The following is a 25,589-nucleotide window of genomic DNA, read 5'->3' as shown; positions in this document are numbered from 1 at the left end:
CCGCTTTGTTCCCGGGCCGCGGCCGCGGGGAGTCGGGGGGCTCCACCCGGCGCGGGGAAGACGGGGCGGCGGCGCCCGGCCCTGGCCGCCGGCACCGCGGGCTCCTCGCCGGGTTGGGGACCGGCCCTTACGCCCCAGGCGGCATCCGAGCCGGCCCAGCCGGGGTACACAGCGGAGACGTCGGGGCGACGCGGTCAGCCGAGTCTTGGGGTCTCCAGACACCCGCCAGTCGGTTACCCGCAGCTTTTACCCGACGGCCGCCCCGGGCGCTAGTTACTCAGAGGCCCGCGCAACCGCTTATTCACGTAGTTGTGCGGGTCTGTAAACCTCCGCTAGGAACGTCCCTTCCCCCTTCGCTGATTTATTGTGCACCTGCTATTTGTCAGTAAAGGGGTTGTTCCACCTCCCAGTGCGGTGCAGGCTCGGGGTACAGGGACTCCCCGGCACTGCTCTCCAACGCCAAGGGCAACAAGATAGCCGTTTTATTTTTTGACCCCCTTTATGGATCTTCTCCCAAGAGTCTGTGGGTTAGACTGTACATCAATTATCACCCCAAATTCTAGCCATACTGCACAGCGACAGGCTTTTTCACTAGCCCTGTTTTTGCAGGTGAGGAAGCAGACCACTGCCAGATTTGATGGAAACGTGTCTGTTTTGGGGGGCGCCTGCCTTGAATACGCACTCCCCTGGTGTTAATCCTCCACCCCACCACCACCACAACCACCAAAAGGCTTGCTCTGTAATCTATTAAGACTTTTTCCCTGAGTGCCACCTACCAGCCGTCTGCTGGGCATACTGACTCCAGCCAAGACTTGGTTTCTGCCCTTTAAAGTAGAGGGAAAGTATGGAAGGCTCTGAGCCACTGGTGTGGGTAATTGGTCAGATCAGAGGAGGGGTATATATCTCTTTTGGTCTAAGGAGCCTTTTCTTTTTGCCTCTCTCAGCCATTAAATCTCTTCAGAATCCCTTTTCTCAAGCTGGCAACAAAACAGACTTGAACTCCTCCCCTGCCCATACCCCGCTTCCAAAGACTGTAAAGTCTGTGAAGTAGATGTTCATGTCTTGTGGAGCCTGAATCTTAAATAATTTGGAGTGACCTCCGTACGGAAAAGATTACAGAATGGTCCTGTGAACACATTGCTGGGGCTTGGAAAAGGGGCCCATGTGGTAACGCTGAAATGTAAACTTCCTTTAACATCAAGGTAAATCTGCCCCTGCTTATTGTAGTATTATCATTATTTGTTTGCCTGTAGGCTTATCCCACTGGACTGAGAGTTCCAGGAACCTTGTCTGTGATTCATCTCTGCAGCCTCCTCAAGCTGATAAGGTATCCAAATACACCCCGGGGTAGCATTTTCAATCATGTGACTTTAATCAAGGAAATTTGGCAATATATAGCCACATTATATATATATTTTCTTCACTCAGTAGGTCCTAGGTCAAATCCTAAACTTCTAGGAATCCATCTTAGAGATATATTGGAAAATCCAAAAAAAACCCTGTAAGCATAGTAAAAGATTGGAAACTGTTCACATCAAGAGAGAACTGGCTAAATTATAGTGCAAGTATAGGATGAGTGCTATGCAGCTGAAAGATGTTGAATTAATTAATCTTACATTAATAAGCATACACTAAGATAGAGTTGACAGCCATATACATTGTTAAGTAAAATTAGTAAGGTGCATAATAGTGCTTAGAGTGTGCTGGTTTCTGTGTAAGTGTTAGGGAGATATAAATATACATTAATCACATTTTAAAAAAAGATTTATTTATGCATACAAGAGCTGGGGTGGAGGTCAGAGGTGTGGGGGTGAAAGGATTCACCAGAGACAGAATGGGGAGCAGAACAGGCGGATCTATTGAAATACGCTGCTGAGGGGAGCAGCTTGAATTTAACACCAGGATTAACACCAGGGGAGTGCGTATTCAAGCCTGAATCTGAGTGCGTATTGTGGAGCCTGAATCTTAAATAATTTGGAGTGACCTCCGTATGGAAAAGATTACAGAATGGTCCTGTGAACACATTGCTGGGGCTTGGAAAAGGGGCCCATGTGGTAACGCTGAAATGTAGGCGAGGCAGCAGGCGAGGCAGGAGAGGTCTGCTGCCCAATGTGGGTCACCTGCCTGTCCAGGGATTGAACTCATGCTATAGTGGCTGCAGACAGCTTCCGCTTCATAGTCCCAAGACTTAACCCCTTGCACCACCAGGGCGGCCCCCTTAATCACATATTTTAAAGATAGTGGAACAATAAGCCAAGCTTCTAAAAATGGTTTTGTGGGCTAGATAGGACTGAAAATGAGACTTCTATGAATGTACTTTATAGTTACTGTTTTGGAATCTTGTGTTTTAAATATTTATGGAACAAAAGTCAATAAGAATAAAGCTGTCCATAAAAATTAAAAATAAATGGAAATAAATCAGCCATTTGTATGATAGATTGCTGGAATTACTACACAGAGAAAATAATTTCAAGGTTCTTTGAAAGTATTTTGACTAGATCTCTCTGATGGGATATAATCTAAGAACAATTAAGACAGCATGGAAGTATTAAATCGCATACATGAGTCTTACTGTTGGTTGTGATATTTATGTTGCTATTTTGGAACTGTAATAGATATATATTAGGATAATTATGTTCATTAATACAGAAACCAAGATATAAATATACATTAATATGAGGAAACGTTACAAGTATTAAAGAAGCTTAGGATAATCTTAGATCTGAATTAAATAGTGGTATGAGGTATCAATTTGTCTCTTAAAAATGCCTTTTCTGCCTGTCTCCTGAAAAGGCCTCAAGGCAATGGCCAATCCAGTAGTAATGAGCACCTCCAGTACACAGATTTGATTTCTAAATACCATTTTCTAATTCAAAGAATCAAAATCAAGATTCCTTGGATAAGTGCCTGTTTTCAGATGTGGAGCAGGAAAGATGAACCTCAGCCATCTTGTGCCTGGAAGCCAGGATGTGGCTATTTGGGTCCTGTGAAGTTGACTGAAGAACCAATACACAGGGACCCCACTGGCCAAAATGGAAAAAAATTTAACATGAAAAAGAAAAATAATGACTTCAGTAGATTACAACACATAAAATGTATACAAATCCATTAATTGATTAGAAAGCAACACATTTATTACTAATGGAGTTTTATAGGGAATCAACTACACTGAACTTTCTTAAGTGAAGGGAAATAATCAAACATTGTTATGGCCTTACCTTGATGAATTATATTCCAGGTAACCACATAGTAGAAAGTAAAAGAAAAATATTTCTAAAAAATGCAGAGGAAATGAGAGAATGAGAAAAACATGATCTCGTAAACCTTAGTGAAATAATGAACATGAAACGGACCATGAAATTGGGTGAAAAGTTGGGCTACTTTGTGGTGGAGAGGTGAGGCTGACAGGAGAGCCTAAACCCACTGACTAGTCGCTAAGTCACTTAGTCCTACAGTCACTAAGAGGGCAAGATAGTGCACTTTATGAAATATTCTTGCCTGAAAAAAAGAAAAAAAACCTAACCAAGCCAAGGTTTAATTACCAGTGTACTAAAAATATGGGGACTAGAGAAACAGCACAATCAGCCAAAATAAAAATGTGGTACATTCTACAGACGAGTTACCTGGTTTCTGCAATAAATTCATGGAATATGAAAATAAGGGAATGTAGAATGTTAAAGCATAAAACTCAAGATATTTATCAAATTCAAAAGGCTTATTAGGATGCTAATTCAAATAAGCCACTTGTTAAGAAATCGTTGGTACAGTCAGGGAAATTTGAACATGAACTCATAGATTAAATAAAGGAAATACTGTTCTTTTTTGCTAGGTGTGATGATGATGTAGAAAGTAGTAACCACATAGTTACTACTGTGGAAATAAAAACTTTTCAGTTAACACTGCACACTGATGTGGATAAAATGCTATGGGGTCTGGAATATGCTTTAAAGTATTCCACAAGCAACACAGCAAACAAAAAGGAGAGAAAAAAATGGCAAAATATTGAAACTTGGTGCGGGAAATATGGGCCTCATACTCTTAAGTATGTTTGAGTTTTCCATAATATAACCTTAGATAACACTGCTCCAAAACTATCGGCTGTGGGTGGGATCTTAGGTATGGCATTACTGACTCCTGGTGGCAGGTTCTGTTAGTGCAGCTGCTGCTCCAACCTGAGGCAGATCTGAATTCCGGACCTATCTATCATCTCGTTCGTTATAAATCTCACAAGAACCCTACAAAGTGGATAGCATTAGTATATTATTTTACAGTTGAGGAAACCAAGACTAAGAGGGACTCAGCAATTGAAGTTCCTAATAAATCACAGGTGGAGCCAAGACTACAGGTCCCAAGACCCTTAAATTGCTGTGTTTTCTGGACGTTATTTTTCCTATCTGAACAAAGGGGCTATATGGGAAAAGGCAATGGGGTTGCCTCTAGCCAGAATGAGTCCCCAGGCAACAGATCAGCAAGAAGTTTCACCTATATAGATAAGTAAATATAAACAGGGTAATATCAGTGTAAATAAACAATAGGTAATATCCTCCTTACCTGCTGTGCCAGGTATTGTGCAAAGTGCTGTTTTTACATATCTCATTTAATGTGCAGTTATCCTGAGAATAGTATTACATATACTGTTAGTCTAATGGCATGCTATTGCTAATGTCTAGTAGCATACTATTACACATACATTATACATACATACATAGTATAATTATTACTCCCCTTTTGCAACAGAGGACATGGATCTTCTAGAATATGAGTGGACTTGTCTAAAATCACCTAGTTAGGAAATGTCTGCATTGAGACTTGAACCCAGGCCTGATGACAAAATCTGTTTTTTTTTAAAGTTCACCTTCTTGAGAGAAAGTTTATCTACAATGAAATGCTCACTGCTCAAGTGTGTAATGCTGTGTTTGACCTTTAGTTACTATTGTTATATTGCATGTGGCACTTTAATATAAGTTAATTCTTTTCCTGGATAGTTGATTTGTTTTTTTCTAAGTAGGCATGGGAGCCATGAAAGAGAAAAAAATGGTGGTTGTGCAACCATCCCAGGCCGGGCAGGTTCATTGTTGATTCAGGCAGACGGAAAGAGAATTTTGGAGCCTTCAGTATTTCTAGCATACCTTTAATGCTGAATCAGGGGACCAGACACATAGGCAGGAAGGCAGGCAGGCGGCAACTGAGCCTCTTAGCCCCTGTGAGTCTCCCCTTTAGCCCACACTTGTCTGCCCGGGTGTCCGTAACCATAGGCCCATGTGCCCTGTGCTCGCAATCCCAAGTGCTTTTTGCAATAACACATTCTCGTGTGTGGGCACCGAAACCTAGGAGGAAAACAAGGCTGCAGGTGGCATCCGTAGAGGCTCATAGTGGGAAGGTGAAAAAACCCAAGCCACTCCATTTTCCTTGCAGTGGTCAAGGAAGGGAAGGTGGAAGGTAAGGTCGGGATTGAAGTTATGCCCAAACCTGGCCATCTTTTTGATGATTTCCTTTTCTTGTAGAACGGGATGGCTCCTTCTATTTTTATCTCCTCTCTTCTTTTAGATGAATAGCCATCAGGTTCTCTCAGCCATAGAGTTAAATGGGGCGATTTGCCTTTCAGGGGGTATTTGTCTATGTCTGGACACATTTTTGATGATCACAACTGAGAGAGTAGAAGCTACAGACATCTAGTGGCTAGAGACCTTGGATCCTGCTAAACATCCTACAAATCACAGGACAGGCCCCAACAATTAAGAACTAGCCAGTCCCAAATGTCAATAGTGTAGCAATTGAGAAATCCCCTGTAAGCAGCAACTGGAGACTTGCTATGCAAATATAGCTTCAAGGTGAGTCTTTTAGTCCCCTTTCCTTCCAGATTGCTGGCCCCAAATGCCTCCTCTGTAGAAAATCCAGGCGCATCACTGATGCTTTGTCAGGGACCTAATGTACTTTGAAGTCACTTCACCCTGGACCAGCCATAAAGCAGTGTCAGACTGTTACCAGATTCTTGAGGGTGACTGACTAGGCCTGACCAGGACTGACTATTTGGGGGCACAGCTCCTACCTTGTTATTATAGGGAGAATCCCCATCAGTATTCCCTCCCTTCTGCCCAAGTTGGGGGATCCCCAACCCCATCTCTGCTGGGAGAGACTGATCGAGAGACTCCTTCATGAAGAGACCCAGCTCTGACATGAACATGCTGTGTCACCTTGAACAAGTCTCCCTGCCCTGATCTCCATCTCCCCATTGTACAAGGAAGGGTAGGACCAGCATTCCTCTCTAAGAACCTGACCCTCCTAGCTCTGACCCTGATTCTTCTTACAAGTTCATTTCCCACAGAAATGTTGTTTCTGTTCCTTACACCTCTGCTGTGCTGGACCTGGAAGATTGAAACATTTCTGACCCTGCCCCCAGACAAGTGATTTAGGGGGCCAAGAAGGTCATGTGCCAGGCACAACTTCAGTTTTTTCGTCCTTGGGTGGGTCCTAGTGGTCTCCATGAGGATTAAGAACATTCACAGCAACTGGCAGTTGAGACCCAGCTCCACACCCCCTGCCCTGGCACCAAGAGCTGGGTGAGGGGTGTTCCCGGGGACCACCATGGTGGGTGAGGAGCTGAGGCTGCAAACAAGCCACACAGCATCTGGAAGTTAGGCTGCACGCAGCTCCCAGCAGGTACCGATTTGTTGAAGCTTGAGCTACCTCTGACCTCTCCTCTTCTGGAAACTTCACATTCCAAGGGCAGAAACCAGTTCAAACTCAACTTCGAGGGGATGGTTGGCACCTGTGCCGGGGAAGTACAGAGATGAGAGGACTGTCTTCAGAAGAGGTTTGATCCAGCAGCTTGCAAATCCTCAAAGACTTGGCTTCCTCTGTTCTACCTTCACCCTGCTGAGTTCATCTTAATGCTGGTCCCTCTCCGGGGCCCAGGTCAGCACTGGCCTGGGCACTTAGCCTTATGAGTCTGGTTCCCACAAAAAGGTTGTTTCTGTTCCTCAAATGACAGTCCTTGAACTGAATCTTTTTGGATCTGCTTGATTCAGCTGGACTCACAGGCCGTTCCTTGGCCAGGCTCCATGTCCTGGAGAATGGGGTTTGCTGACTGATTTAAATATGGAAGTTGGGGGGCGGTTAACTCCTACACATACCCCTCCTGAAGATCAACTTGCGCTGGCACATGGGGGGCTCTTGATTCATGAACTCAGCAGCTGTTTAGTGAGTACCTACTGTGTGCAAGAAACTATACTAGATACTGGTGAAAAGCAGACAAAGACAGTTCCTTGACCTCGTAAACTGCACAGGAAGACACTCCCTAGGCAGGGAGTACAGTATCATCAATGCCAGAAGGGAGTTACATGATCGCAGAGAAGGGGACCCTGTATTGAAGATGGAGTGGGGGACCAGAGAAAGCTTTTCAGAGGAGGTGGTATTTAAATTAAGACTCTTGGACACTCCACACTGACATTCTTTGAATATTTGATAAATGGCTATTTAGAGTTGGGGCTGAGTGCTGTCAAGGAAAGGGCAAAAGAGGAGGCCCAGGAAACCAGGTAACTTCTTCACAGTCCTGAGCAGTTTGGCCCTGGACAAACCTGCAGACCCCACATGGCAAAGCAGAAAGACCAGCCTATCCAGTGTGGCATGAATAATATACCCCCTTCCCACCCCCTGCCCCCAAAACCTTACTCATGTTTTCCTTCCAACAACATGTAAACTCTCTCTGGGAGCGGTGCTGGGGAAGAGAATCTTCCCCAGTGAGTAAAAGCATGAGAGCGAGGCACCCTGACAGACTCTGGGGATGTGGCCACACGCACAGGACGCTCACGGAGTTGGCCTTCTTACTTTGTCCCCGATAACCTTGGAAAGAGACACACAAATACAGCCGTGGCAAGGCTATGAGGAAGCAGCTCTAGTGGCCACGAGACTGGTCAGTGGGCCGGGAGAGGAGGTAGCAGGGGACATGGAAAGGTGCTCTGAGCAGGTGACCTTTCTGCTAAGAATCAAACTGGTGAGTGGCCATTAGCCAAGTGAGCGGTGGAGGGAGGGGCACTAAGGGGAGGCATCTCAGCTTCTCCGTGAATTGAGATGGAAGTTTCAATCAGGACTTGGGTGAAATCGGCAAGGGCAGAAGCTGTCAGCTCCATGGGGGTTAGATCCAGTGGCCTCCAGTCTGTCATTTTCCATCGGAAAGGCCAATATCTTTATCTCTCTATCTGTCTTGACTCCCATTTGAGGTGTGATGATCAGACTTAAAATCCCAACACAAGGTAAGGCTGGAACTTGAGGGTTGTGTAGACTATGTGATGGATTTTGAGGTAAAAGTCATGTCATCAAACTTTTAAAAAACTGGTAAAATACAAAATTTAACATAACAGAAAATATATCAGTTTATTTTATCCATTAACACCAATTAGTGGTTCCTAGAAGGGAAAGGAGTAAGACGAGGGTGTAAACTGAGTCAAAGGAGTCGGTTGCATGGAGGAAGGGGTTGGACTCCCCAGTGGTGAACTTAATGTAGAGTATATGCAGGTGGGTTTTAATGACGCACAGTTGGATCTTACCAGCGGTTATCATGCAACTTTATCTTTTAAAAATACAGCTTTTGGGCCTCCCCCGTGGCATAGCAGTTGAGCGCTGGGTTGGGAAGCTGCCCGCAGCCTCTGCAGCGCCGGTTCGATCCCCGGCTGCTCCCCGGCCAACGGGCGAGGGTCCCACATGGTGCGCAGACCTCTCCTGCCGCCCGCTGCTCCCCTCAGCAGTGTGCTTCGGTCCTTCTGCCTGCTCTGCTCCCCGCTCTGGCTCTGGTGAATTCTCTCACCCTTCCGCGCTTCTGACTGTACCCAGTGCTTGTATAAATAAATAAAATAAATAAATAAAAATCTTAAAAAAAAATACAGCTTTTTTCATTTGTAAGTGTACATTGTACAGTGGCATGAAGTCCGTTCACGGTGTTTGCAGCCATCTTCAGAACTTCCTTATCTCAAACTGAAACTCTATACCCGTTAAACAATAACTCCCTGTTCCTTCTCCCCTGCCCCTGGCAACCACAGGTCTATTTCTGTCTCTAGGAATCTAACTATTCTAGGACCTCCTCTGAGCAGACCAAAGGGTGTTTATCCTCCTGTGCCTGATGTTTTTCACTTAGCCTCAGGTCTTGAAGGTTCAGCTACTGTTGTAACATGTGTCAGAATTTCTTCATTGTTAAGGTTGAATGAACTTCCATTGTGTGCAAATACTACATTTTGTTTATGCGTTGTTCTTTCATCACAAAGGAATTTAAGTAGAGATCTTAAACATGATCAGATTTCCAGGTTCCAGGTTCACTTAGCTGCCAGGTGGGGATTCGACCGGGGGTGGGGAAGAGGGACATGGAGAAGGCCATTGGGGAGGAGGATGGTCTGGACTAGGTGGTGGTGTGGAGATGGGGGTACGTAGAAAACAGAAGGGCAGGTGGGATATTGCGAAGGACCCCAGGGTTTGGGGAGTTCGTGTTGGCGAGAACGCATCCTCAAGGAAGGCTGGACGGAAATCAGTTTTCCTCAAGGTCTCAGAGTTGAGGAAGTATGTTAAGCTGAAGATCCAAGGGCCCTGTCTCTACATCTCAACAACTCTGCTTTCTGGGGAACCCAGACTGAGCCACCAAGAAGCCTTCTCCTTGTGTGGCTTCCCAGTGGCCTTCACAGAGAGAGGATACCCTGTCTTCTTGAGTGAAGGGGCTCACATCCCCATTGCGGTCAATTCCTAGGTTGGAATCTGCTTTATGATTCACTAAGACTCCATGGCCCGGTTATGGTTTATCCATTGCTGAAGGGTGCATCCTTCAGAGAGAATATCCCAAGAAAATGGAGTGAATTCGTTATGTTAGATGGTGGGATTATAACTATAGGAGATAATTTTTTAAAGTTTCCTTGATGACTCTCTTATCATTCTGTATGTGACATCATTTGGGGGTAGCTGCTGACACTAAGTGAACTGACAGTGATTTTACACCAGGCTTTCCACTCACAGAAATACATACTTTATAACTCCTTCAATTTTCACAACAACCCTATGAAGAAGGCATTTGTTCCTATTTTACAGGTGGGGAAACTGAGGCACAGACTGCTTAAGGACCTTTAGCAAAGCTACAAAGCCTGAAGTGGCAAACCCGGGAAGGAGGCCCAGCTGCAGCCTATCTCCAGAGGCCGCAAGCTTAACCACTGCGCCACACTGCCTCTCCAGATGTTGGAAGCCTAGATCAAGGCCTTTGTGACTGTGAGTCCTGGACAAATGGGTCCTTGGTCTCCTCTCCCTGTGACTGACCCTGTCTCTGGGAAGGCCACAGTAGTCAAGCACCTGGAAGGAGTGAAGAGGAGTGAGGGACTGAGACCCAGAAAAAGAAGAGAATTGTGATTGAAGCCTGCTCAGAGTAGGGCCCTGCTTCTCAGTTAGGAACAGTGCTCCCGCCACCCAATTCCCTACTTCAAAAGTCCAGGAGGGCCCCTCTCTCCCTCTCTCAGGCTGGCTCTGGCCCTGACCCCTGGGGCTGTAATGGACTGGCCAAGCAGCCCAGTCCTGCCCTCCATGGGAAAGGCGGCTTCCTGGAAGCTTACCCCCTCCTCCATGCTGTTCCAGTCCACACTGTTCCCGGAAGTTAAAGAAACTGGGCCACAGTGTTGGAGCGGGGTGCCCTTCGGGAGGCGTGCTGCTGGCAGGTGGGATGAGGGTTCTCGTTCCAGCCACTTGCTCGCTGTGTGACCTGGGGCAAGTTACTTGACCTCTCACGAGCCTCAGTTTCCCTGTATGTAAGATGGAGACACTAAACATACCTGAAGGTGTTGAACAGGACATCATGGGGGATGCTTTTGGCACCGTGACCTGACACCCTCCAACACTCAAAACAGTGCGGCTGCAGTCATGGTTATCATCCTCACAAGCATGAGCAGCTGGGAGGGATGGGCCGAAAAGACACTCAAACGGGGCTGCCAGGAGGAATGCCCTTCCAATCAACATGAGTGTCAGAGCTGTTATTAATACCCAGCCAGCCCCACCAGCTCCTGGCTTAGCATTCCACAGATGAGGTGCAGAGGTAGGAGGGTGGGGCTGGAGAACAGGTGGCTGAGGGCCGGAGAGGGGACCCTCCCTCTCTGTGGGAGCAGCCCTTCCCCGCAGGCAGCACCCGGCCCCTCTCCTGCCAGCAGCCCCACCTGCAGTCTAGGTCTAGTCTAGTCTAGATCTGGGAAGGTGCGAAATTCCTGCGTGAGGTCCTTCTCCAGGCTGTCAAATTCTCTGGCCCGTAAGGGCACACAGCACTGTCCTTCGGGGACCCAAGGTCCAAGCAAACAGGGTCCCCCAGTTGGGGACCTGCCAGTAGAGACAAATCTGCCAGTAGAGTATCTGCCAGTAGAGACAAATCAACTTATGACATTGAGCAATGTGGAAGGTAGAGGGGGGCCTTAGGGACCCCTGACCTACCCTTATGACCTAGAGCTCAGCACAAAGCATGTGCAAAGGCCCTGAGGTGGGTGCTATAGACAAGACATTCAAAACCAGCCAGAAGAGGAACTTGAGCAGTTGAAAGTTCAGAAGTCATTTCAGACGGTCTTGAGCAAAGGGCTTTTCCTTCCACCCCATGCTGATCTTTCTTCCAAGTTGAGCTGTACTTTTCCATCTGTTTGCTGGTTGACCCCACAGAGAAGTCACTTCAAAGTCATATGTTGTCTTCAACCAGCAACCTATCTCCAATTTTACTGCCAGCTGGTTGCTAAGTTCCTTGATCCTTCCTCATGCTCACATTTCTGGCCCTTCATCGGCAACTTCCCTAGACCAGAGGGGCAGTCTGTGGCACTGCGTTGCAGTGGACAATACACAGCAAGAATTTTGCAGGTGTATAGACCTGGACCCAAAGCCCAGCTCTGCCTTTCAGTTAACTTCCCTGGGCCTTGGTTCCCTGATTTCGAAGGGGAATTCTCTCTTGTCGGTGCTTGGGGAGTGAAATGAAGTGATGCAAGTGACAGCAAGTGGCCCACAGTAGGTGTTTGATTAATGGCTGTGCCTTGCCTGTGCCTGCTAGTCTTGAGAAACTCTTGTTTTCTTTCTATCTTGTTTCTTCATAAGTGGGAAGCAGAGAGATGGTAAAGACTTAGGGTAACCGATGGCTCCCTAAATATTTCTCTGGGGGAAACAAATCCCCAGTTATCCCCTTTTTAAAATATTTTAAGCAGATACTTAATTTGTAATCATCATACTAGCCGCTAATTGAGATTTCCTACATGGTGGTTATTGTGCTAAGTGCCCTCTCTATGCTCTCCTCTTCCATCCTCATGACAATACTAAGAAGGAGTTTATAATTTTCCAATTCAGGAATCAGATTCAAATTAGTGACATGACAAACTTAAAGTAACAAAAGTAGTTAAGGGGTAAAAGAAGGATTGAGCCCACGTTTTTCTCACACCCAAACTCAGTGTGCCCGACCACTAGGCCATCCTAACTCACAGCCCATCTGGCACCATTTTTCATTTCCTGGGTGACAGGAAACCCAGGGAGGTGAGCATTTTTCTCAGAGCCCCATAATGGATTGGACGTTAAACCAAGCCATGGCGGGCCTGCCCCCGGATCCCAAACTTGCCCCAGTAGAGCAAATCAGGAGGGCTAAGATCTCAGGGTGGCCCAGATCTTCCTCCCTGAGTTGGAACACCTCCCCTCAGCAACAGAGCCATAAACACAAGTGGTTCTTTCAACGGGACACTGAACTGAACCTGAGTCACTGAGTATTTATAGATGCGCCTCCTCCTTTCTTCTCTGCTTTGCCAGGATTTATCCGGTTCACTTGGGACTCAGAGGGTGACAACCTGTTTATCATCTAAGGTGCCCAAGCACACTGTTGGAACATCCTCTGAGAGCAAGGTCTGGAGGCCTGCCCAGGATTAGACCTGATCTGACCCCCCCACCCCCAGATTGAGGCGACTCTCCGTAGCCCGGTTTTTTATACTTTCTCCTAAACAGCCCACTCCACATGCGTCTCAGGTTAAAATGAAACAGAAATACGTCTGTCAGGAAGACCTGAGAGGTTAAAATCTCTCTAGCACCACTGATCTTAGGAAGTAAACCCTCTTATTGGTCAGGAAATTAAATTATCTTCTATGTGCCTGATAGGCTGACTTTTAACATTACCTTTTAAAATCCTCATGATACTTTTGTAAGTTGGCTATTAATTCGATGTCATCATTATAATTGAGGTAAAAATAACTTGCCCAAGATCACATAGACAGTATATAACAGGGTTAGAGTCAAGATCAAGTTCTTCCTTGGTTCCGGATTCCAAGCTGTGGGTGACCTTGGGCAAGTTACTTTCCCTCTGAGCCGCAGTTTCTTTTTCTGTAAAATGGAAACAGCTTTCAAGTGTAACGACTGAATAAAACTCAACAGTATGATGCCAACCACGGATGGCTGCCCAACCCCAACACTCGGTAAATTAGTTTATTTTAAGCTGTTTAGGACCATCAGCCAGGTCACATCTGGCTCAAATTTCAGGGACTTGAACCCAGGACCCAAGCTGTTCCAGCCGCCATAACCCCACTGCCCCACCCTTTTCTTCTTCCCACTAGCAAGACTTCCTGTCCTGCATGACTCAGAACCCAGGGGCTGGGACAGTGACAGGTGGAGAAGGAATTAGGGGGGTCAGGGGTGACTGTATGCAAAGGAGCAGGAGAATGACCAGACTTCACTCCTGAGATCTATTTTGGGTGGTGCCAACCTCCAGGTTGCCAACAGCTGGAGCTAGCCTGAGGTGTCAGTGCTGAGTTAACAGAGCGGACCCTGGAGCCAGATTTAGTGGTTGAACTCTGGCCCCCAGCTGTGTGGCACAGCTGCTGGCACTGGCCAGAAGCTACTTTTATAATTCCTGGTAGGTTGGGGGCTTCTGAGGTTCTGAGCTTTGTAAAGACCCTGGACTGGGTTTTTGAGTCTTTGCCTAGTGATGCCTCCTCTTCTCTGCCTTCTTCACTCCCTCTCCAGTCCAAGGCCCATCTTCTAACTTGAGGTTCAGACATTTCTTAACTTGGGGTTCAAGGGCCCATTGTTCTGTTTGCCACTTGTGTGGCCTTGGGAAAATTGCTTAATCTTGGAATCCTGATCTAGAGATGGAGATAATCATACCTACCTCATAGGATTGTGAAAATTAAATGGGGGACCCTAGGTAGGACTGTGTCCCTCTCCTTTGGTGCACCCCCCCTTACTGAGGCCCCCGAGAACAGGGATACTTCCCCTGTCCTCTCACCTCCAGACCTTGACCTGGCTGTTCTAGGGGGTTTTGAGATTACTTCCCTCTCACAGTGTTTCCAGAAACCCTGATCCTAAGTCCCCTCTGGCTTGCTGGCCAGGGCCCAACTCTGTTCAGCTGTAGAACAAAAATCCTGCTGGTGAAAGGAGCTAGGGAGGAAGGGAAGGGAACCACAGCTAATACAGAGTCTGCACATTCATACCTAGCGTAGGCTGCACATAAACTAATGACCTGTTTCCTTTAGACTAAAATGCTTGCTTTGAACTGAGATTCCTGCCCTGATAATGCTTCAATGAGTATTGGACATTGACACTATCAGGAATTAGCCAAGCTCACCAGGCCTTGTACCAAGGTCAAGATAACTGGGAAGCTGATGACAAATTCTAGGGACTGAATGTAACAAGTACCAGAAACATCAACAATGACTAACTGTTCTAGTGGAAGACTTACTTATAATCAACTGTCTGTTTAATTCATTATAAAAAGGCCAACTTGAGATAAGATAGAAGAATAGTTTCTTCAAGAGGGTATGTCCGCTGTTCTCTCAGATTGCCGGCAATGTGAAAAATAAAGTGCTTTTTATAGATTAAATTCATGTCTCTGCTCATTGGCATTTGCAGTGACGGGCTGTAGAATTCGGCCATTTCCAGTAACAGTGGAAAGTCTTCCGTAAAGAGTCCCAGTTCCTTGAGTTCTAATCCACTTTTTTTAAAAAGTGACTTTTTTAAAAAAGTGACCTTTTTTAAAGTAAGGATTCCTTCCCAGCCATTTTCTGTGCTTATACAACAGTTTGGATATGTAGGTTTACAGACAGACAGACATATATTTGTCAATGGGATTACACAATAAATAGTGTGTAGTTTTCTGTTTGCTCCTAACAATCGATTATTTTTATCTCATGTGGGTACTCAATACAGAAAGCTCAATGTCAGGTTTTTCAAATTGAAGGAATATTTATGTATATATTTTCTTTATGTGTGGCTAATTGGAATGCTTATTGGGGTATGCTTTTGTTTCAGTAAACTTTTTTTTTTAATCACTATTTTTCTTTTTCTTTTTTAATTTTATTTTTATATTCCCCATACAATTGCAACCCCCTTATTTTGACCCCAAACCCTCCTTTCCCCGTCCCCCCCCCCATAGTGTATCTCTGGTTCATAGTTGTTTGTTGATTTTGATTTTTTCTTTCTTATAGTTATTCTTTTTCCTGGTCCCTTATTTAAGTTTTCTAGATTCCTGCTATGAGTGAGACCATCCGGTACTTTTCTTTTTCTTTCTGGCTTATTTCGCTGAGCATGATCCCTTCCAGCTCCATCCATGTTGCTGCAAATTGCATGTGTTTATCTTTTTTGAAGGCTGAGTAATATTCCATGGTGTATATGTACCACATCTTCTTGATCCAGTCATCTGTTTTTGGGCATTGGGGTTGTTTCCAAAGCTTAGCTATTGTAAACAGTGCTGGTATACACATAGGGGTGCAGGTGCTCTTTGGAATTGATGTTTCTGTGTCCTTTGGGTAAATACCTAGGAGTGGAATTGCTGGATCATATGGAAGCTCTATCTTTAGTAGGTTGAGGAATCCCCACACAGCTCTCCATAGTGGTTGGACCAGTTTTTCAATAAACTTTTAAAATATAATAGACACTCAGAACAGTGGACAATTCATAAGGTAGAGTTTGAGGCATTTTCACAGAGTAAGTCTGCATAGCCCACCCCAAGGTCAAGAGCCAGCCCATTACCATCAAGTTCCAACATCCCTTTTCAGCCCCCCAGCCAGGGATAACGCTATCTTGACTTTCTATAGACAGGATCATAAAATATGTGTTCTTTTGCTCCACATTCTTTATGAGGTTTATCTCTGTTGTTGCCTCTGGCAATGTTTGCTTATTTCTTTTTTTTTTTTTTTTTAAAGATTTATTTATTTATTTATGCAAGCACTGGGTACAGTCAGAAGCGCGGGAGGGTGAGAGAATTCACCAGAGCCAGAGCAGGGAGCAGAGCAGGCAGAAGGACCGAAGTACACTGCTGAGGGGAGCAGCGGGCGGCAGGAGAGGTCTGCACGCCATGTGGGACCCTCCTCTGGTGGCCGGAGAGCAGCTGGGGATTGAACCGGCGCTGCAGAGGCTGCGGGCAGCTTCGCAACCCAGCGCTCAACCACTGCGCCACTGGGGAGGCCCCAATGTTTGCTTATTTCATTTTTATATAGTATTCCCTCTGTGACCAAACTATTTGTTACTTCCGTTGATGGCCTTTGGGGTTGTTTCTCAGGTTTGCTACTACAAACAATATTACAAAAAGCAACCTTGTATGTAAAAAGGTCTCTATCTGACTGTATATCTCCCTATCCAAGTAGTTAACTATTTTTTTCCCATCATCTGTCCAGCTTTTGGTAAGGTAGATTCCTTGGAATATAATTGTTGAGTCACATGTGTAAATATTTTACATTTTGATTTTGACAAATTGTGCCCCCACCCTCCAGGTCAAGAGTAGAAGCAATGCCCATTGCCCTACACCTTTACCAACCTTAGGTATTATTTATCTTTTAAAATTTTTGTCAGTCTGATACAAGAAAAATCAGATTTTATTCTGGTTATAATGAGTTTTTTTTAATCAGGGAGGATAAATGTTTTGTTTTGGTTGCTTTTGTTTTGGGGGAGGGGGCGTTGGCATTTATTCTTTTGGGAATCGCCTTTTGTTGCTTTTGCTTGTTTTTAAAACTTTAAAGTATTATGGGAATGGACACTTGGTCTTTGTGTGTGTTTCTACTGTTTTCTCCAAGTCACTTGTCTTTAGGCTTTGGTTATGGAACAACTGCAGGTTTAAATATAGTTTGTTTTCCTTCTGCTTACTGTTTATGATCTGGATATCCCAAGGGTGTGTGTGGCAAACCCCAGGTTGAAGCTGGTGGGGGTGGGGAGTAGCAAGCCAGGTGGGGTGGGCAACTGGTCCCCAAAGACTCTCTCTGGGGTACAAGCACCAGGAAATCTGGGTCAGCACAGAGCCCCTGGGCACTGAATTGCAATGAGGCTTTCTTCAGTACCTTTTTCCAGTGTTCCTAGTTCCACTGGGTGCAAAGTCAGGGCAGAGTGTCTCCCTACTTCCAGGGGCCCGGCAGGGATCAGGATGAGCCAGGGCCAGTGTTAATGCGGCAGTTGAGGGAGGGAAAATTTAAGAGGAAGGGTGAGTAAGCCAACCCTCTAAGTCCAAATCCTTAACTCTCTGAGTTCAAGGCCTGTCTTAGTAAGCTTGGGCTGCCGAGACAAACCAACACAGGGTGTTATTGAAACAATAGAAATTTATTTCCCCCAGTGCTAGAGACTGGGAAGTCCAAGATCAGGATGCTGGCCTGGTAAGTTTCATTCTAAGAGCTTTGTTTTTGCTTTGTAGGTAGCCACCATCTCCCATGTGTGCACACACGGTCTTTTCTCTGCATATGTGTGTGAAGAGAGAGAAAAGGTAGGTTCTCTTGTGTCTCTAAGGGCCCTAGTGCCATTGCACCAGGACCCCAACTCACGACTTTTCTAACCCTAATTACCTCCCAAGGGCCCCATCTCTAAATACCATCACATTGGAGTTAGGGCTTCAACATAATGGATTTTGGGGACACAGATTCAGTCCATAACAATGCCTTAGACCATTTCCTGGTAGTGTAACCTTAGGCAAATTGCTTAATCTCCCTGCAACTCAGTTTCCTCGACTGTGAAATGGAAATGGTAACAGTATGGACCTAATATATTAGTAAAGAAATCTATAACTCTTAAATGCTCAGAACAGAGTATGATAGGCAGCCTCCACGAAAATCCTCAATAATGTTTTTCTCGGGGCCTCCTAGGTGGTGCAAGGGGTTAAGCACAGCACTTTGAGTCTATGTACAGCCTCTGCAGCACGAGTTCAATCCCCGGCCAGGAAGCTACCCACATGGCGCAGCAGACCCTTCTGTCTCACCCGCTGCTCCCCTCAGCAGTGTATTTCAGTCAGTCTTCCTGTTCTGTTCCCCACTCTGTCTCTCGTGAATCCTCTCACCCCCCTGTACCTCTGGCCTGTACCCCAGTTCTTGTATGCATAAATAAATAAATCTCTAAAAAAATAATGTTTTTCTCCTGGTATTCATGTCCTTGTGTGTTCCCTCCCATACTGTATCAAGTTTGGCCTGAGTGACCCATAGAATATTGGAAATGATAGTGTGTGATGTTCAAGGCTAGATCGTAAAAGACATTGCCCTTTCTATCTTCTCCTTTAGCATGACTACTCTGGGGAACCCTGCCACCATGTTACAGGATGCTCAAGGGGTCTATAAGCCAAGAAACTGGGGGGGTTCCAACTAACATGCCAACCATGTGGGTGTGAGGTACCTTGGAAGTCCAGCTCCCATTGAGCCTTCAGATAAACTGAACTGCAGCCCCAGCCAACATCTCAACTACAATCTCCCAAGAGACACTGATCCAGAACTTAGCTGCTCTTGAATTCCTGACTCTCACAAATCATGTAAGATAATAAATGTTTATTCCTGTTTGCAGCTGCAGTGTTTTAGGAAAATCTGTTTTGCAGCAAGAGATAATACACAAACCATGGGTTATCCAGAGGAGCTCTCCAGTCAAAGCCAGCTTGTGTTAGCCCTCGATGGTGAAAATATTAATGACAGTGTTTGTTGAGGGTCTGTCACGTGCCATGTGCTTGACAAACGTACTCCCGCCTCTCTGCCATTCATTTTCACAAGGGTTAGAGTGTTGGGGCAGACAGGTGTCCAGACCCCTAGACTTTCAGAGCTAGAAAGGCCTAGGGGATCCTCCCTCTACTAACTCTCATTTACAGATGAGGAAACTGAGAAGCAGAGACTAAAGGCCACTGGCCAACGTAACAGAGCTGGTATGTGGAGAAGCCTAGTCTTGAACTCAGACCCGCTAGTCGACAGCAGCCCATTTGTTGTACTCTCAGTTCCTAATAGGAAGAGTTTATCGCATCTCTGAGTTTATAAAGCACCTCAATATGTTTTCCCCACAGAATCATCAAAATAGAGTCCCCTCCAGACCCTGTGTCCCCTGGGGCAGTCCTTTTTTCTAATGGCCACCCACTCCCCAGAGCCCTGTGACTGTCCACAGCAGTCGTCTGGGCCTGACCGAAGACTGGCCTCTGAGCGAGGAGTTCCCAGGATACTCTACTCTTCTTCCATGGCATGTGGGCCACACCCAGTGGGCTTTGCCCTGGCATCTGGGGCACCGCATCATGCCCTAGACCCCACAAACATGCCTCTGCCAACTGCTCTGGTTTAGCCTCTGGATCAAATGACCCATTGGTCTGATCCTGTGATTCAGGATGATTCTTGGATGACCCTGAAGCACGGGGATAGGGATCTCAAACTGTTTGAAAGAAAAACAGTCCCCAGCCTCCCTCCCACCCTGAGGCCCCCAGGCACAGAGGCTGAAAGGGGAAGTCCAGAGGAAGAGGTAGGGCTCGCCCCACTCTCCCCTGGAGGGCATGGGAGAACAGCACACTCATTGGGAAAGACCTGCCTGTGATGTACCAAGGAAGAATTTAAACAAGACGGAGTTTTGTGGAAATGAAAGAAGAGGAAGACTTTCTCTCCAGCTTCACTGGCCCCAATCCTGCATCACTTGGGGGTAAGAGTACCTTCAAGAACCAAGCTGCTGGGGAGGGGGAAGCTCCCCCGGGGCCATCTTTAACGGTTGCTCCATTTGGCGGATGAAGAAACCCAAGGAGGGCATTGCTTGCTGGGTGTCACATTTCTTGTCTCTGGCAGAGCTGGAGGTGGGGCCCAGATGTCCGGGCCTCAGGCCAGGGTTGTCTCCCCTAACCAAGAGGCCTCAAAATCTCAGGTTTCTGAAAGTCCCCTCTCTAGTGACAATCAAAAAGAACATGGACCTTGGGGTTAAATCAGTCTCTTCCAGCCCAGCCTATACTAGCTATGGGACCCAGGTCAACTCCATAATGCCAATATGTGCCTCAGTTTCCTCATCTGTAAAATGGGAATAAATAAGATGTATTCATAATTGCTGTGAGGAGTGAATGAAATGGTGTCGTGAAGCTCCTAGTAGATGTCCAGCCACTTGCAAGCAACAAATCAACCAAATTCAAGAATTCTAATGATTATTACCTTCCATCTCTTTTTCTTGCCAGTCCCTTTCTCCCTGCTGCTTTGCCTGCCTCCTACCCAGCTGGGATCCTCCCAGGCACCAACACTCCTCCCGCTAGTAACACAGACTTTGAAGCAATCCCAAATGCTGAGTGTGTGTCCTGAGCTGGGTGACATTCCACCAGTCACTTAGCCTCTCTGAACTTCAGGTCCTGATATGTCAAAATGAGAATTGCCAAACCCATCAGCATTCTTCGGCAAATCAGTGGCACCAAGAGCAAGAGGGAAGGCCATCACTGTCCATGAAAGGAGATTGAAGAAGGGGTCTCCCTGGTGGCGCAAGTGGTTAAGACACAGCACTATTAAGCAATCCGCAGCCACTGCAGCACGAGTTCAAGTTCGATCCCCAGTCAGGGTGCTAACCCACATGGTGCAGCAGACCTCTGCTGACTCGCCCGCTGCTCCCCTCAGCAGTGTATTTCAGTCAGTCTGCCTGTTCTGTTCCCCACTCTGTCTCTGGTGAATCCTCTCACCCCACACCTCTGGCCTGTACCCCAGCTCTTGTATGCATAAATAAACAAATCTTCAAAAAAAAAAAAAAAAGGAGATTGAAGAGACAAATCAAAATGCCATGTGCAAGACCTTATTTGGATCTGATTGGACAAACTAGCTGTAAAAAGTCACTTAAGACAACTAGTGACCTCTGAAAAATGGTTTGGAAATTAGATAATATCAAGAAATTCTGGGCCTCCCCGGTGATGCAGCGGTTGAGCACTGGGTTGCGAAGCTGCCTGCAGCCTCTGCGGCGCCGGTTCAATCCCCGGCTGCTCCCCGGCCACCAGAGGAGGGTCCCACATGGCGCGCAGACCTCTCCTGCCGCCCGCTGCTCCCCTCAGCAGTGTACTTCGGTCCTTCTGCCTGCTCTGCTCCCCGCTCTGGCTCTGGTGAATTCTCTCACCCTCCCGCGCTTCTGCCTGTACCCAGTGCTTGTATAAACAAAAACAAACAAACAAATAAATAAATAAAAACATGCCTCTATTAAAAAAAAAAGAAAGAAATTCTTGCTATTTTGATGAGGTATGATAATGGCATGCTGATTATGTTCAAAAAGTCCTTATTGGTTAGAAATTCTCACTGAAATATTTATGGATGAAATAACTTGATGTCTAAGATTGGCTTTGAGATATTTCAGAAAAAACATGTGAGGGGGTTGCAGATGAGACAAGATTGGGGAAGCATTGATAAGAGTTGACATTGGTTTGGTTACATGAGTTTGTTACACTATTTTCCCCTCTTTTGTAAATTTCACATTTTCATGAATAAACAGTAAAAATGAATAAATGAAGAAACTTGCAGATGGGGTAGCCGTGGAGTTAAAAGCGGAGTTTGATGCACCGCTCATATTCTGCGTTTATCTCTTCATCTGTCAGAGCACAGCTTTATAATAAATTCCAGTAACTGGAAATGGTTATTGATAACCATACCTCTATGGTAACTGGTAATGATCCTGATTGATAACTTCCCGGATCCAGTGCTGACTGTGCCACTCACTGGCTGGGGGCCTTCAGCCGAGTGACTTAACCTCTCTGAGTCTCTGTAGCTCAGTTGCAAGACAGAGGAAATCATGATCCTCCTTCACTGAGTTATTTTGAGGATCGAACAAGAGGTTGGGTCGAAAGGACTTTTGCGCAATGCTTGGGCTGCGACATGCACTCATAAATGCTTCCGTGTGAGGTGCACAGCTTTAGGAGTCAGGCTGCCTTGGATGTGAACCCCAGCTTGGCTCTGCTGCTTGTGGCTGTGTGACTTTGGCCAAACCAATTACCTCTCTGAATCTGGTTTCCTCCTGGGGAAAATGGAGCTCATAATACCTTGCTTGCAGAACTGCAGTCAAGATGACATGACAAGGCGTGTTTTGATGCCCAGCATGGCTCTGTAGGAATTCCCCTTTTCTCTCCTCTTGACTTTCAGCAGCGCTGGCCTTGTCAGCGCCCAGGCTGGCGTCAATCCCGCTGTCCCTTTGCTGGCTTTTTGCACCTGGCCTGCCAAGTGTGGCTGGAGGGAGGCAACAGAACCATGGGAATGCCTCCCCAAGAATGGCTAAATCCGGGGGGCCACATCAGCGAGGCTCTTCTGCTCCAGGCAGTCCTCTCATCCTTCTCTTGGGTGCAGCCTGTGTTTCACTCTGGCAGGTTGAAATTTCTCCACCACCCACTCATGCCACCCTCCCCCCTGCCTTAACCATGGAATTGACCCGAACTCTCCCTTGATCAAGGTCACTGATACGAGCTCTTTTCTCTCCACCATCCAATACGTCCAATTCTCACCTCTATCTTTTTTGCTATCTTCGAGATGCAAAGGTTGGAATGTCCCTCTCCTTCCCAAGGCTTTAGGATTTCTCCCTCTTCCAGTACTATCTCTCTACTGGTTGCACTGTCTCAGCCAAAAATAACAAAAACAAAACTTGCTCAAATCCCTAACCTGCCCAAGTCTGGCAGTGACCCTGCTGTTCCCTTATTTGATTCACTCATTCACTTATCGCTTGTTTAGGAAGCCTACTGAGTGCCCCAGGCACTCGGGGTACAGAGACAAAGAGACTGTCTTTACCCTCAAAGTCTTCAAAGTCCAGGAGAGCCAAGCTCACAGAAGATGCCAAGTGAGATGCCAAGATGGCTTCATGCTTGGTGCAGGTTGACTGGATGTGCCAGGGAGGAAAGGACTCCAAGCATGATGCTCAGCTTTCTGGTCTGAGCGAACAGGTAAATGGTGGTGTTGTTCACGAGACAGAGAAACGGGAGGAGGAGCTGGGGTGGGGGAGATGGCGGGGCATGATGCGCTTGAGGTACCATTGGAACATCCAGTAGAGATCGCCAGCACATCTTCAGCTCAAGGAAGAGGGAGGTCAGAACTGGAATTGGAGATTGGAGACTCGTTGGCGGTAGGAGTTGAAAACACGAGTGTAGATAGAGAGCTCTCTGCTGAGAATAACAGAATGATGACCCCATGATGACCTTTGCTGGCGCACATCCTATAGATGGGCAGCCCCAGGGGTGGGTAAATTGACAGCGAAGTAGGTACCCACGACCCCGGTGCTTTCTGTGGGTCCTCTTTACCATTCTTGGGGAGTTGATTTCTTCCTCAGACTAGTATCCTCTAGATGCTGAGATAGTTGCTCCAGCCTCTCACATGGCCATTCAAAGGCAAGAATGAAGCTGTTTTCTTGGTCTTTACTCTCTCAGGAAAGAAATCCGTTAAGTTTACCCCTCTCCACTGACTCTTGGACCTCCTTGGCCATCACCCTGTCACTTGGGCAGAGAACAGAATTACTCAGGCCTTTGCGTCCTGTGCCAGTGGAGAGGCCCACTTTATTTTATTTATCTATATTTATTTATTCATACAAGAGCGGGAGAGGCCCACTTTATGTGGAACAGTGCTGCCCGAGTCCCGGAGTCAGGAAGGAGAGAGGGCCTCTTTTCAATCCTCACCCCCTCCAAGCCCTGGCTGGCCTGGCAGTGTCAAGCTATAGCCCAGTAGAGACATGAGGAACTTGGGTTCCCTGGTCAGGCCTATCTGGGCCCATGTCCTTGAGTCGCTTCTTACAAGCGGTGTGGCCTCACACAAGGTGTTTGACCTCTCTGCGCCTGAGTTTCCTCATTGGGGGTAGGGAGCTAGAGCAGTTCTTACGTTGTTGGCTGTTGAGAGGATGAAATGGGAGCTCATACGAGGTGCTAGTCCAATGCCTGGTGCACCGTCAGTGCTCCCCAAAAAGGAGCCATTAATATCCGGGCCTTGAAATTTCCTAGCGCCTCGCCCTCGGGACGTCCGTCTCTTGTTCTGACTGGTCTCCCGCTTCTCACTCCATTTCTTCCCCTTTGCCCTCGCTGCTCACTAGGTCTTGGCTAATGGCTCCAACCTTCAGCTCCCCCTCAGGCCGGGGAGGTGAAATCTGCTGTCCTAGCTCCCCTCTTCCCTGAGGTCCTGGGCTCTCTTGCATGTGCCACAGCCTCTGAGGCTCATCTTGAGGCCTGGGGTCACTGCTCCACACTCTCACCCCACCCTTTATACTGGGGGCCCCAGTGTCCCCTTGCATGAGATTCTTCCTTAAAAACAGCCATTGGCGCGACTTCAGTGTTTTCCTACCTACCACATGGAAGGCGTCCAGAGGACATGGAGCGAAATTAAGATCAGTGCAGAGAGCAGAGGGAGCATCTGGAAAACTTGGAGGCTCTGTGGCATGATGTAGCAGTTATTTCTGCCCTTCCCCCTTCCTAGGCTGTGGCATCTCAGCGAGGGAAAAGGCTCATTCATGAAGTTGCCGTAGTGCTTGAACAATGTTTACTAAATGACTCAGAGTCCTGACTTTGCCACTTTCTTTCTTTTTTCTTTTTATTTAGTTATGCATACAAGAACTGGGGTGTAAGCCAGAGGTGCGGGGGGTGAGAGGATTCACCAGAGAAAGTGGGGAGCAGAAGAGGCAGATCTGAAATACACTGCTGAGGGGAGCAGCGGGCGAGACGGGAGAGGTCTGCTGCGCCCTGTGGGTAGCTCCCAGGAGGGCCAGGATCGAACTGGCGCTATAATGGCTGGCAGCAGCTTGATAGTGTTGTTTTTAACCCCTGCACCACCAGGGAGGCCCTGCTGCTTACTTTCTAAGAGACTTTGGTGAGCACCTTTCCTTCTCTTGCCCCTCCCCCTCCACATCAGCATCTGTAGAATGAGGGAGCTGGACTTCATTCCAGGGGCGCCCTCTCTGAACCACAGTGAAAGCAGAGGCCAAGGAATGGAGGGACAGTCTAGGGATGAGGGTTGGGGCGGGGGGGGGGGGGATGTCTCAAGGTCTCCAGCATCGCGCCATGCTCAGGTCTGAGCAGATGGATGGGTTCAGAGAGGAGCTAACCTGACGCTTCCTCTTGGGAGCTACCCAGGACTCCAGAGGAGGGGGTGGACCTGATTTGGGTCACAGAGGGATAGGGGATTTGGTGATTTACCCTGCATATCCCAGTGACCCACTCATTGGGCCTGGCTATCCCTGGCTCAGCAGCCTGGTGTAGGAGGAGACGAATTTCTGGAGAAAACTCCGGGTACCCAGCCCTCCCCCAAGCCGCCCACGTACAGGCTGTTCTTGTTTACGACCCCCACCCTGAGGAACAGTGATTGCTCATCCCCACATGTGATTTGAGAGGGCCGGTCTGTCAGACCTGGAGGAAATTCAAGCCCCGCCAGTCATTTGGCATCGGAATGCTCAGCTGGTCC

The 25,589-nt window shown here is 47.0% G+C and overlaps 1 long non-coding RNA gene across 1 annotated transcript; it reads left to right on the top strand.

The window, feature by feature from the left end:
* Positions 1–187: 187 nt before the first annotated feature.
* On the top strand, positions 188–18,311 carry LOC119235603 (uncharacterized). Its single transcript, XR_005122864.2, has 4 exons — positions 188–1,327; positions 10,066–10,239; positions 17,633–17,701; positions 18,078–18,311. It is a non-coding gene; the product is annotated as an uncharacterized LOC119235603 (long non-coding RNA).
* The last annotated feature ends 7,278 nt before the right edge of the window (positions 18,312–25,589 follow it).

This window comes from Talpa occidentalis, unplaced genomic scaffold, assembly GCF_014898055.3.
Source record: "Talpa occidentalis isolate TD23 unplaced genomic scaffold, MPIMG_talOcc4v2.1 talOcc4.9, whole genome shotgun sequence".
Taxonomy (NCBI): Eukaryota; Metazoa; Chordata; class Mammalia; order Eulipotyphla; family Talpidae; genus Talpa; species Talpa occidentalis.
This window is presented reverse-complemented; position numbering and strand designations above follow the sequence as displayed.